The 14,033-nt window shown below is 44.1% G+C and overlaps 1 long non-coding RNA gene across 2 annotated transcripts in view; it reads left to right on the top strand.

Annotated features, from left to right (window-relative positions):
- LOC149915539 (uncharacterized) overlaps nucleotides 1-14,033 on the top strand; it is a 36,680-nt gene that overhangs the window by 6,111 nt on the left and 16,536 nt on the right. Inside the window, exons 1-3 of one of the 2 annotated variants that reach the window (XR_016458691.1) lie at nucleotides 3,402-4,072; nucleotides 6,106-6,278; nucleotides 7,541-7,668. This is a non-coding gene — a long non-coding RNA (uncharacterized LOC149915539). Of the gene's footprint in view, nucleotides 1-3,401; nucleotides 4,073-6,105; nucleotides 6,279-7,540; nucleotides 7,669-14,033 lie in introns of those variants that run through there. The other variant, XR_016458690.1, reaches the window with a different exon arrangement.

Raw genomic sequence — 14,033 nt, 5'->3', positions numbered from 1 at the left:
GGAGCTGTGATTCGACCGCGCCGGTCTCCCTCGCCCTGAGTTATCCCTCACGCCTGGGTTTTCCTTCACTTCTGTCAGATGGTTACCTCCCTCCCGTCAGGTTTTTCCCTCACTAATTTCAGCCCTTTCCATCACCCACCCCGGCAGTTTTTTCCCTCAGCGTGAAGGTCCGTGGGCACGAGGGAGGAGCTCTTCCCAACAGCCACCGTTCGTCTTCATTTCGGGGCGGCTTTGGCCAAGCACCGAGTGGCTGTGTCAGGGTAACGTAGCCCCTTCTCTGGTGGCCATGCCCTCATGGGAGCCCTTTGGGTGTTGCACAGCCCAGAATGAGAGCATCTCTTTCTTTGACCATCTCCACAGCTGCAGGTTCACAACCACAGAGGCAGTAGCCTCACCATCCCGGCTGCTATGTGCTTGGGCTACTGAAAGTGTGACAGAAGGGTGTCTCAAAGCCCAGCACACTGTTACCTGAGAGGAGCAGGGTGCCAGCATTGAGGTGGATGGGGTGGCCATGTAAACCCTCAGAGTTTGGAGAAGTAGCAGTGGTTAAACAGCTCGGGTGCACAGAAGCCAAGATGGATGTCTGTTGCACAATAACTGGCTGATGTTAACGGTACCTTGTCCACAGTCCTGGTTACGTTTTTCTCATCATGTTTTCTCTCTACGTAGAGTCCAGACTGTGAGAAATTTCAGGCAGGCCCACTCATAGTTCTCAGCCTGGTGGAGCATTATTTGCAGCTTGTAGGTTCCCCTGGGAAGCTGCTGACGTCTAACAAGCCCAGCACCGAGCAGAACAGGACCACAGCTGTTTGTGCTGCACTAATAACAGAGTCCATGAGCACAACACTTGTTATGTCAGCTGACCACAGTGTGGGGTGTCTGGTATGGCATCTAGTGATGATGACTTTTGTGACCAAGCCCTGAAGATGGCACAGAGTCCTCAGAGATAGTTTTGATGCTAAAAGAGCCCTCATTCCATCTCTAACGCTTAGGTTGGTAGGTGACCTTGCAAGCTGATAAAGCTAGGTTTGTTAAGGCATGTTCTGCTCAACTCAAAAGGAAAGGCCATGGATGCCCAAATCCACCCTTGACCGAGATGAGGGGCCCTCCCCACAGAGACTGAAGTGATTTGTATGTACTGAGCTGTGCAGAGGAATGTCACTGATTTATAAATGTCAAACAGGCTCCGAGCAGCCCACACACGAACCTCAGTGAATTCTTACCTCTGACCCACTCGTTGGCTCCAGCAGCCACACAGGCTGATTTAGGGCCCCTTACTGTAAGAGCTTTAATATCTCACACAGGCTATGGCTGATCCGAAAATGTCAAAGGGGACCAAAGGTCAAAATTTCCATAAATTAGGCCCTGGCTTGCTACCTATCATGTAATAGGATTCTCTAGCCAGTTAATGCTGGCTACACTACAGGCATTCAGCACAGCAGTTCCCCTGCAGCCCTGTTCCCCTGCCCCTCTCCTGAACTGCTGTGACTGTACGTGTAAGGAGAAGGAGTATCTTCAAAGCTGCTTTCCTCCAAGGAGAAAAAAGGAATAGGACAAAGGACTCAGCAACGGGCAGGAGTGAGTACCTGATCCTTTACTTCTGTACAGATATATTGTAGCTTGGGTAGCAAAAGGAGGAGAGACTTCTTTTTCTACTTCTTGTTTTGAGAACCTATAATCCAGTATTTCCTGGATCTAAGTAACATATATTTTTTAAATCAAATTTCAGCATAATATACATTTTCAGCACAGTAGTGGATGTTCACAGTTTAGATTTTTCCAAGTCCCATATTGTTGAAGTGCTAGGCAATGTTGTGCAGCCCCAAGCATACACAGAGGTACAAACTTCACTTATAACTCAGTAAACTGCTGCTGACTTCTGCAGGGCATGTGTAGGCACATTTTATTGTGTTATTATTAATATTAATCTGTTTAAAGTTAGTACTGTGCAGCTCAAGCAAGGTGGAGTGCTCTCATGCAAATCACAGGGTGGCAAATAGTAAAAAATGCCTCCTGTCCTGACAACTATGATGGAAATGGGTTGTTTGTTGCTCAAAAGTCCTTCTGAAGCAACAGAATCTGGTTCTCGGCAAGTGAAAATCGGGCTGAATAGAAATTCATTGTGGGTGAAGTGTGCAGACACAGGTATATATATCATAGAGTTGTTAGAGTTGGAAGGGACCTCCAAAGGTCATCTAGTCCAACTCCTGTGCAATGAACAGGGACATCTACAGCTTAATCAAGTGCTCAGAGCCCGGTCCAGCCTGACCCTCAGTGTCTCCAAGGACAGGACTTATGCCACCTCTCTGGGTACCCTGTGCCAATGCTTCACCACCCTTGTAAAAAGAAATTGTTCCTTCTATCCAGTCTAAATCTTCCCTCTTTAGTTTGAAACCATTTCCCTTTGTCTTATGACACAGACCCTGCTAAAGAGTCCATCCCTTTCTTTCTTCTAGTCCCCCTTTATATACTGAAAAGTTGCTCTCAGGTCTCCCTGGACCCCTCTCTTCTCCAGGCTGCCCAGCCCCAGCTCTCTCAGCCTGTCCTTGTAGAGGAAGTGTTCCATCCCTTGGAGCATTCCTGTGGCCCTGTTCTGGATGCACCCCAACAGGCTCCTGTCCCTCCTGTACTGAGGACTCCCCATCTGGATGTAGTAGTCCAGCTGACAGGATCACCTCCCTGACCTGCTGGCCATGCTGCTTTGGATGCAGCTCAGGATCCGATTGGCCTTCTAGGCTACAAGGGCACATTTCTGGCTCATGTCCAGCTTGCCATCCACCAGTACCCTCAAGTCCTCAGCAAGGCTGTGCTCTATCCTTTTCTTCTGACAGCTTGTATTAATGGAGGTTGCCATTAACCAGGTGCATACCTTGCACTTGACCTTGTTGAACCTCATGAGGTTCACCTGGCTCCACCTCTTGAGCCTATATAGGTCTTTCTGTATGGCATCCTGTCCCTCAGGTGTGTTGACTGCACACACAGCTTGGTGTCATCTGAAAAGTTGCTGAGGGTGCACTCGATCCCACTATCAATATCACACTACCACAAAGTGATGTAGCACAGGTGGGAAGTCCTGAGGGAGGAACACAGAGAGCCTTCCTGATGTGAGCAGCCCAGCTTCTGAACAAAATCCCATGCCCTTCCTTGAATCCACTGGGATTTGAACCTCTGCATTCTTGGGTAGGTCCACTGCCTCCTGTTTCCCTAGCTATTCTCTTAGCTAGATTTGAGCACTTTAAGAATCTGCCATCCCACAGACATGGCAGAATGTCAGCATCACGTGCTAAGTTTCCTTCCACTGCTGCCAGGCTTGAAAGACAAATACTGTGAGAGAAGAAATAGACAGGATACAAACACCTACATCAGGACTTTTTCTGAAACAGGCTGGGTGGCAAAATTGGAAGAATGCTAGGAATGTCCATTCTGGTTCACTGTCAAACCTGATCCTTCAGAACACCCACAGCATAACTAGCCCCAGTAAGAATGGCTCAGGCCACAATTGGATGTAACTATGCTCTCTTGTTCCTTCCAAAGAGGTTCAGCCTTTCCTCTCCTCATAAGAATGGCACTGAAGAACATCAAAGCAGCAGCATCACTCCAGGCAAAGGGAGGGTAATCACAGTGCAGGACCCACATACATCAAACCCAGATCCCCCTTGTCTGGCACCTCCTGGAGGGTTTTTTTCCTCAGCAAAAAAGGGTCCACAGCATGAGGATGCCATACTGCAATTCACTGCGTGGATACAGATGTTGTTACTACAGGAAGCACATCCGCAGTGCTGTACCTGGAAACCACATGCCAATTTTTGCAGAGCGGCTCGGATAAGTTCAAATCAAAGGAGCCTTTTGCCTGACAAGCAGAAACCGTTTATCAGGAGATAAAATCACCTCTCTCATGAAAAGTCCTGCTCGTTCATTGTCGGACAGTCCTCACATCAGAAATTCTTGCAACCTGGATTCTGAGTCTTGGCTGTTCGGTCAAGTGAAGACCACAGCCCAGAAGGAGCCAATCTGACACAGGGAGTTGCTTCTGAGAGCTCTCTCAGGAAAGGTCTCCTTGGAGCATCCTCAGGTACAGCTTTGCCAAGCCACCACAGGTTCATGTAACTTGTTCCTGTCTCCCTTTAGTACGCTGCTGTGTCAATATTGCACTGTGGGAGAAACCAGAATGCTGTGCAGTTCTTTCAGGTCTTGGCTGCACCTGCCATGGCCCTGTTACCCTTACCAGTTAAACACTCCCTCATAGCAGTGACCTGGAAGAAACTGTCTAGCAAGAAATGAATGCCAAAGCCACAAAAACTGTTTTTTTGGGTTCAGGAGCGGCTGCTCTTGGCAGTAAATCAAAGGTAGAAAATTTTCTTTGAATATTTTGGGCTTGACATAAAGGTAGTTTATCTCCCAGCAGTAGACTTTGCTACTGCAGTCAAGAAGGATGATCTCTAAAGGACATGCAGCAAATGTAACTTTCCATTTGTTACTGCACAAAGTGAACTGCAGTTATTGCCACAATCAAGGCAAAGTAACTGAAAGTTGTACTACAGAATGAGCAAAGGGTCCAAAGCTGAGAAAAATTGTCGTAAAAGCTTCTGCTGACTCTGCTGACCTTTGAGAAGGGCGCTGCATGTAATCTGCTCAATTGCCTGTTGAGTCCAGTCAGCATTTGCTGATGTTGTTACACACTTGAGTCAAAACACTTCCCTGCCTCACTGCCCTGGCAAAGGACCTGCCCGTTATCCTGTAAAATTTCCTCTGCTTGTCTGTCAGGGCTGCTGTGCTGTAATCTTGGGAGATAATCAACAGCGAAACCATTCATAAATCACAGCTAACAGAATGGATGCTGATAGCGTCTTAAATTTCAAGCCTGAGAAGCCGTCATTTCAACAGTGATGGTCAAAAGGGAGATTAGGAATTCCTTTACATGGAAAAGTTTTTCTTGGAAGAGCAACCCTCTCTTTGGTTGCCTATGAGTACAGTCATGTGGATTTGATTTTTACATGGCCCTTCTGCCCGCTTGCAGGGAGCACTCTGCAGCCCCAGTGGCCTGTTCTAGCACCAGATTATGGTGGGATTTGAGCAAGTGAAGCATCAAAAGCAAAGAACTGAAGCTTTGCTAGGAGCCAGTAGAGGACAAAAGGGCTGTTTGGGAGGTTATGGCAGGATGTCCCACAGAACCAGATGCCTCTTGGCTCAAGTACTGATTGCAGAATAGGAATAAGACGGTGTCATTTCATGGTGCAAAGTGAAGCATTCAGATTTTGTCTGCACTTGGTGCCAGGTATGGTGAAATCTGTAGCGAAAAAGTGAATGCAGGGCTCAACTGACACCTCAGCTGGCAGAGAGATGCCTGTCTCTGATCTAAACTATCTTGCTCTGGTCATTTGAAGAAACCACTTTGCAGAAGAAGAAAGGGAAGGGAAAAGCCTCTATATTATTCTCAGCCTCCCAGAGTATTGTGTGATTCTAGCTGTCTCCACTTCCCCCATAGAGCAGAATAGGAGACCTAATAAGAAACCCAGAGAAGAAAGGTCACATGGAGGAATATAAGCTGCTAAGAAGTCTAATGTGTTTTCCTTCAGTTACTCTTCCATTTACAGTGGGAACTGGGTGGCACTCTGCTGGTATGTTTACACTCCCTGATTTATAGATGTACCCTATGTTCCTATCCTACTTAGTTTTGTGACTAGTAAGGGAAAAATATAGTTCTAGGTACAACGCTTTTATTCTAAGCATCGTTAGATAAGTACCCTAATGAATTTATGGTTTTAAAAGAAAAGTCAAAGATCAAATGTTGTTTTTTATTTTCTGGTGGCTTTTTTTTTTTTTTTTTTTTTTTTAAATGAAGAAGCCTGGATAACAGTGAGGATAACACACCCCAAGCAAAAATATTTTCCTCAGATTTTTTTAAAGAGTGCAGGACCAGAGGGGAAATGTAAATCCTCACTGAGCAACTTATAGATTAAATTATTGACTCAACAGAAGTTGCTGTAAGAATTCCTGTAGTTCACATTTTTGGCTAGTCTGTTGGAGTAGTGTTGTGTCTCTTTGATTTATGACATATTATCCCTCTTCTAATGTCTTACAGTCAGTGGCTCATTTCTTCTCCAGGTATCCACCCCATCTGGCATGTTTATAAAGCTTGGAAGGACAGCCACAGCTCTCAAGTTGCCTGTTGAGACATGGCACGTTGAAAACAGGTCATTGCACAGTGACATGTGATGGACAGTAGGAGAGATGGCCTCATTCATCTATTACCTCTATTTCCTGCAGCTCTAAATAAGGTATGACATAAAAGAAATGATTTGTGCACCATATGGTGGCCTGAGGATTGGAAGGCCATCTTCTTCCAAGACCAGTAGCTGTCAACTTGTCACTTGTGGAAGGAAACCAAGAAAAGCAAATCTATAGTCAGCTTAAATTCACTGTACAGAAGCTGCATCATTGCTGAGAGTCCACAAATGGAAAAAGAAAAAAAAAAAGTCAGAATTCACTGTCCTAGGGAACTTTTCAAGTTAAAAGTCTTTGGTTCCCATGCTAATATACTACTGACAGCTAGTTGTTTCAGAATCTCAGCATCTCTCCTAATAAAAGAATGGAAGCTGTGAATTGAACCTTCTTGGAGATATCAGTCCGTAGATCCTGGAACTCAGCAACCTCCAGAATCATTCTTACAAGTCATTGAGCTGAAAATCTGTTTTCCCTCTTTTTTCTCCTTATCAGCAGGCTGTTAGCATATACCTCACACACATATCTTCTTCATGGCAATCCGGGAATAACCCCGTGCCACTGGGAATCTATTCAGCCTCTTTTGATTTCTGTAATAACCAGAGACAGACCCTCTGTGGTGCCCAGAGGGGCTGACTTCAGTACTACTAGTCAGTGTCTGACCATGTATCCAGCTGCTTAGCAGTCTGAAACAACAGCCCCACACATGATACAAGCTTGGGCTAAACTGGTTAGCCAGAGTCTTCTGAGTTTACTTAATTGCTTTCAAGAATGTAGCAAAGGTTGATGACCAAGTGTAGTCACCTGTCCACCAGCAGCTGGGCTGAGACCTCTGGAGTCATCAGCTAAATTACCCTGAATTGATGACCTGTAGAATAAAAGCACTACAACTCAGTCCCCATGATGTACCCAGTCCCCATTTCCTTTTGTATTTCTTTAATAGAAAAATAACAGGAGAAGTAATTACTGGCCACGTGAAATTTAAGTTCATACAATATTTCCTATGAGGCTTCAAGCAACTCCTTGTAAAAGCAGATAAGTTAATCTATCTTTTGGTTTGGGTCACAGTAGGTTTTCAGCTTTAAATCACCATGGCACGGTAACTAATGGCATTTACCATAGAAATGATGTTGAAAAAACAAGGAACCTGACCAATTATTAGGTGTATATTTCTAGTGAAAACAACCCACATACAGGCAGTGTCAGTAAAAAAGGATGATTGATCATCTGGACTTTGTTCCCTTGCATTTTCCTCCCCTCTTTTTCTACAATGCAATATTAACTCTAGGGCAATTATTGTAATGAAATCTGCCAGCAGATTTTTCAGCATGAGGAGTTCTGGCACCACCAGGAGGGGCTCAGCAGGGCATTTTAGCCCTGGAGGCTGAAACTGCACAGCAAGAGGAGCGTGGTCCTTCCCATCATTCAGCTTTCAGAAAGACCAAGGTAAGGGTTTTACCAGAGATGGGGCTTTTTTCCACTTTGAATTCTTGGTAAAGTGCTGTATGTCCCAGTCTTGATTCAGAGCTCGTTAAAGTCAATGCAAAGACTCTTGTTGACTTTAATGAACAGTGGTTTGAACCCTAAAGCCATTATGTGATCAAAACTCCCACTAAACTGTAAATATGGAGGTGTTTTGTTTGCATTGCAGATATAATATTTGGCTACAAGGCAAAGATGCTTGAGATTGTTTTCTGTAGTGGTTTTTGTGCCTCTTTCTGATGCTCAGTATTTTTACTGCGCTGTTTATAATTAGAATTTTGTTTATTAGGTTAAATAAATTGGCCAGATTCAATCTCAGTGTAAAACAGAAGCAATCAAAAGCTACTGAAGTCAGTGAATTAAACTTGGCTTATGTTACAGACTATGTATGTTGAACTGTTTGCTTCTAGTGTGAGAGAGCTTGTTCTCGTGATACAGTATGCAATACACACAGATGTTTTCTGGTCAGAAAAAAAGTCAAGGACAAAATGAAAGCTTAGAGCTCAGAGCTTCTCACTGAGTGGTATCATTCTGAACAGCCTTTGGAAAGGTGTGTCACTTGTTCTCTAGACTGCCACAACACCCTGGGATGCTGTAAAAATAGCTGGCAGTGCCTGCCTGACAGGCAGGAGACGTGTGACCCTAAATTATGATGTTTTCCTTTACATGATGAAATGAATGCTGCCTTAGACAGAGGCTGAAACACATCTGTTTGCGGTGGGAATGCCATTTTAGGCCCATTTCTTTTGAAAGTAGGGTTGGAATTGCCAGGGATCAGCAGAGCTCCGGGCTCACAAAGAGGGCACTGTCTTTGAGGAGTCTTTACATAAACCCTGCACAACCGAGGCAACAGGAGTTTGCACAGCTGCTGCTGGAAGCAAACATGTACTTTTAGCTGACCTGGGCTGGTGACTTTGGGCGTTAAATCTGACGCTTTCCAGATGTAAAGCCCTCTCCTTCCACAGTCCCCAAACATTCAGTCCCCAGGTAAGAAGGAAAATAATAACAATAATAACAACAATAATAAAAGGGTGCTGTAAATGCCACACTGTAGTGTGTATTCCAAAGCTGACTTTTATAAATTGCGTAGTCCAGTTTGAAGGTGTGTGGCATTATCCTCTCCCAGGAGTTGTGTTTTGAACATTTGATGCAGAACTAATTAGTGTTGCATGTATGTTCAATCCCAACTCTGTATGAGCAGACCAGGTGGCTAAATATTTAGAGTTCTCTTTACCTGCTGGATTTGGTGAATATGGGTCTTTGAGTATAAGACTTCCATGGAATAGTTCTATGCTGAGCCCCAGGAACATTCACAAGGACAAAGGCATCTTGCCAAATAATCAACAAATTAAGTTTTGTACCTCATGGCAAAACAGTCTTCTGCAACAGGAGATAGACTTACTGGTGAGGATGTGATGGGATGCTTGTGAAGTATTCACTGCAGGACAAGATACAGTGGAGGGGCTGAAGGAGAGCCTGTCCCATGTCCTGACTGCATCTGTGCAGGTTACAAGCTATGCTGCAGAAGTTGCTGATGACTGCACAGCAGGCCCTGGGATAACATTTTTTCACTTGACTCTCAGTAGGAAATGGAATCTCATCCTTACCTCAGGTCCAGCATAAATTGTTCTTCTGCCCAGATGGGCAATTTTTAACGTAATTCCCTTTGCATCTCTCTGCAGCCCTTGGATGTTGAGAAGTTCTTAGGGAGGGTGATGGAAGGGTGTGGGGCTCCTGAAGAGGATCATTTATTTTATTCCATTTTATGTAGGTGTGGTATTTATAAAGTCTCCAAAATTGGCAGCAAGAGAAAGACAAATATTCTGTTAAACAGCAGACTGCCCCTGCACAGACAGCTGCAGCCCAGCCTCTCCTCAGTCTCCTTGCCAGTTCTCTCAAGCATGACCTGGTTTGAGGACCACCTTCAATGAGCTCAAAAGGTGATTTTCCTGGTGCTTGCTCCACATACCATTTACTGCCTGTCAACTGGGTGGCGACTGTATGTGATTCTGGCCTCCCTTATCTGAAGTATAAATAACTCCAGAGAAGACAATTGTTCAGTGAAGGTCAAATTAGCTTCTGGAATGCTTTCAAAGCCCTGTGTTCCATCCAGGGAAGTGGCTACTCAAAACTGGGCCACTCTCTTCCAGGAATTTGCTGACTGTACTTCTCAGGGGACAGTATGTAGTTGCTATCATGTCTCACAGACTTGACAGAGTCCGCTTTGCATCATGGAGGAAGAAGACCTCAAGGAAACAGCCTGTAGGAAATATGAGACATCTAAACCACAACCCATGTGAGGCAGCATTGGGGATACTTATAGGGAAATGAGGTTTTAATGGTTTATTGAACACATTCAGACTAAAACATAGTTTTCTGATTTTGTTCCAAGTGGTCCTGAAGAAAATACTGCTTCCTGACTTTCCTTAATTGAAAGAAAAAAAGAAGTGTATTTTTATTTCTTTATTCTGAAAAGGGAAAGGAGTTCAAAATCAGGATGTTTTTCTCCTTGAAAATTTCAATTTTGTGAAAACCACCTCTTTACTGGGCAGCCTTCCCAAAGGGAATCCCCAGCCAGCCCCACTGCTAATATCAGTGCACACTCTTTGGAGCTGATCCAAAGGTCATTCACGCCATTAGACATTTTTATCATGGACTTAAATAAACTTTGGACCAGGCTCTTTTGGCAGGAATATACACAGTCTGGAAACCTAAAAATAAATCCTGATTTCAAGCCATCCACAGCTTTTCAGCCACCATGATGGTCCGAAGGTATGAGCTTGTCAGAGAGAAGGTGATGAAGTGATTTGGCCATCTATCTGGCTGGTTATCTTTTTCTGTATGCTGTAATAAACAAGGAGACAGCATTCTACAGCCTAAAAGTTTAGAGTTCTTTATTAATTATTTCCCTTTGAATCATCAACTACAGACTGTAGTCTGTGAGGAAGATGTCTCAGAAGATTATTTGGTTTTCTGTTCATAAGGTTTTTTCAGCAGTAATACTCCTGAAGCATGTAACATTGTCATCCTCAGGTATAGAAAATGGAAAAGTCCCTCCATGGTGCAGTTTGACTGCAACAGTAGTTTTGTGAACCAGTGAGAGAAGAGCTGCTCAGAGCAGTGCTTTTCATTATTTGTATCCTGTCGATGGTCTGAGTGGTTGACAGAAGTCAGATGAGGAAAAAAAACCCTGGCTGCAGTGAATCGTTATCATCTCATTCACTCTACCCATTCCTCTTGCTACACACCATGAAGGGATTGCTCTACAAATACTGATAGTGAGTCTTATCTTGTAATTATTATGCCTAAACTCCATCTAAAGCCTGTTCCAGCTGTCTGTAACAGCCTGAGTCCAATCTTTGAGCAGAAAAAGCAAAATGTTTCCAGCATTTCAATTAATTTCTCCTGCCACAAGTGCTTAATAGGCTGCCACTTCTTGCTTGCTGATGAATCTCTGAAGCTGAGCTCAAGTAACTGGCCACATATTTGTACAAGTGGCCACATTTTCTGCAGCATTTCTGGGACTCAAAACGAACAGCAGTCCTTATTTACATGATGTATATTTAGTAGTCTCATTGTAATGGATGTAGTTTAATTTATGCAAATCGTCATGGTCTAATGCATCTTTAGCTCAATTGGAAAACTGGATGTGGAGAAAATTACAGACATTTTGGCTCTACGGACCCTTCTCAGGATCAGTATGTCTCTGTGAGGCAGTTCTTCTGAAAATGGCAATTGCTGAGGAGAAGGAGCTTGTTTGATATGTGAAATTAGGGAGGGCAGAGTGAAGAACAGGTGGATGTACAATATCAGGATATGAAGGCAGTGAAAAACAAGATGTTGACGAGAGATGGAGAAAATTAGAGGCCCTTAGTCGGAAGGGCAGTGGGCTTGCTGACACTGACAGTCAGCTGGATGGTCACAGTGCCGGTGACAGGACCCTGCTGGAGCAGTGTACAGTCATAGCAGTTGTTGGCTGTGGTCAGGCCACCATCCAGCGTGGTTGGTCCATCCATCTGACTACTGGGTATTTTGTTTTTTACACGTAACAGGAAAGGAAGTGTTTTCTTCATCCGCAAGTTTCATAGCAGCCATTCTTCTGTTTCCTCCATCAACTTGTTGCTGCAGTTGTCCCCATTCCCGAGGCAGTTCTCACAGCTGTGGCAGTCTCTGTTTAAGGGTGTTAAGTTGTGGCAGTAATAATGCTGGCTCTAGTGAGAATGCAAACGTGTAGTTTGTTGATCCTGGACTGCAGAGCAGTACTACTGCCTGGCAACTACACCACAACAGCTGGCAGGCAGAGCTGTTTGCAGCACACTCCTCTGAAAGAGGAAAGGGTGTTTTCAAATTTCTTCTTTCCTTCCCTATCCTCCAAGTTAGAGCCTGCCAGGAAGCTGTGGAGAGAAGCTGTGCTGCTCCAAGCTGACTACAGATGTCTGAGCTCTTGCTTCAGGACCCCCAGCAAACTTGCTGTCTCCACAGTAGGTGTGCATCACTGAAGGCTGAGGATGGCACTGGATCACTGGACCTGTCCCCTTTACGAGCAAATCTGAAAACTCTTTTTAGGATCAGCATAATATCCTAAACATAATAATGTGTTCAGTGCATAGAGGATTTAAATGTATGTTTTAGTTGCCAACTTTTCATTGAAACCTGGTCCCATTTCAATCTCTCCTGAATTTTCAGTGTTCAGAGGCTGGGCTGAATCTGAGTAAAAATGTACCAGGGAACTGTGCTGGGGTTATTCACCAGTAGAAAATTGATGCCAGCAAACTAGGGGGAAAACAAGCACTGCTTGATTTGTTCTTCCCCAACAGCTACCTTAATTCATGCATCTTGTTTGCTCTGTTTTACATGGGCACACGTGATACTCCAAACAGCTACAAAAAATGACGTGGACAGAAGCTGGGGAGGACTAGCAGCTCAAACACAAAGGGGTACCAGGGCATGGATGGAAAAGCTGGTGACCTGCAAGAATATCTTTGTGTTTTTGCATGCAGCTGTCCTGTAAGTGTTTCACCCCAAAGGCGTTGCCTGTTAGAGAGCAAAATACCAATCCAGTGTAGTTAAGGAGACACTGCTTCCTACACAGCCAGGGCCATTTCTAAGTGCATCTTCCTGATGTATGAATTTTAGGCAGTTTCTTCATTAATCTACATCTTACAGCAATAATTTTTCCATCTTGGCTCTAGAATGCTTTTGCAGTTTCAAGTATCAGACTTACCTGTCAGTGTTCTTGTGAAGGTCGAAAAGCCTTTGTGTGCAGAGGGACTGAGGGGAGTTCACTCCTTATAACTACAGCATGGCTTTGATGTGGAACTGAGTTAGGATGGCAGATTTCGCCTGACTGTCAGAGTTTGCATGAGATATAACCAGGAACCAACCACCTGCCCCTGAGGCCTCAGAGAGAAAGACAGCAGCTGATTCATCATTCACAGAAATAATGATAATTATATGGCTGAAAATTCAGAGGGACATCTATGTTGACAGACGTTAGTTGTCCTGTTTGAAAATGGTTTAGAGAAAGAGGATAATGTGCAGGGACTGTGCAGTCACAACCTCAATTATTCATCTGCTTTGATGTCTCAATTAGCAGAACTAGGAGCAAGGGCAGGAGTGCAACTTCATGGTTGTTTCCAGGTTTTTAGAGGTAAAAAAGGTATATTTATTAGAATAGGCAGGTCACAATTTTACTGAGAGATTGCTAAAGGAATTCAGAGCCTGTGGGGTTTATGACAAGGTGATGAAAGAGGAATTCTGATAGTTACCCAATAAGCTTCTTTTTCCAAGAACATAAAGTTAAAAAAAAATAATAAATGAGGATTTTTATTTATTTATTTATTTTTATGAATGGGTTCTTGTAGCGTGCAGGCTGCTAACACTATCAACATTGTTTCTGGGGAACTCCAGACATCTAATCAATCTTCATTCTGTAAGAAAATGTTCCAAATTATACAAAAACCACATGGCTTCTCCTGTTTGTAGGGAAAAACCTGACCTGACCCCATCTGTGTTCCAGGATGGTTCAGTCCCCATCTTAGGACTAATTCCAGCAAGGCTTGTGATCCATTTTCATTGTCCTAGCACTCAGCAGAAAGCACTTTGTGTAAGGGTGCAGCTTTCCTTAAGTAAAGAGGGAAGCGTTCCAGGGAACACAGGGAAGGGAAGATGGTGTTAGGAGCATCTCATTACACATCCAAGCACTCCCAAGCTGTTCGTGCTCTTTAACATGTTGAGGCCACAGCAGATGCATTCATGATCTTGCCTGCTACAGAGGTTGCACCATTTGCCTCATATCGACTACATCATTTGCTCCCACCTCTGAGAGT

Source organism: Phasianus colchicus, chromosome 18 (genome assembly GCF_987193195.1).
Source record: "Phasianus colchicus chromosome 18, bPhaCol1.hap1.1, whole genome shotgun sequence".
Classification (NCBI taxonomy): domain Eukaryota; kingdom Metazoa; phylum Chordata; class Aves; order Galliformes; family Phasianidae; genus Phasianus; species Phasianus colchicus.
The sequence above is the reverse complement of the archived record's forward strand: the minus strand, read 5'-3'. Positions and strand labels throughout refer to the sequence as shown.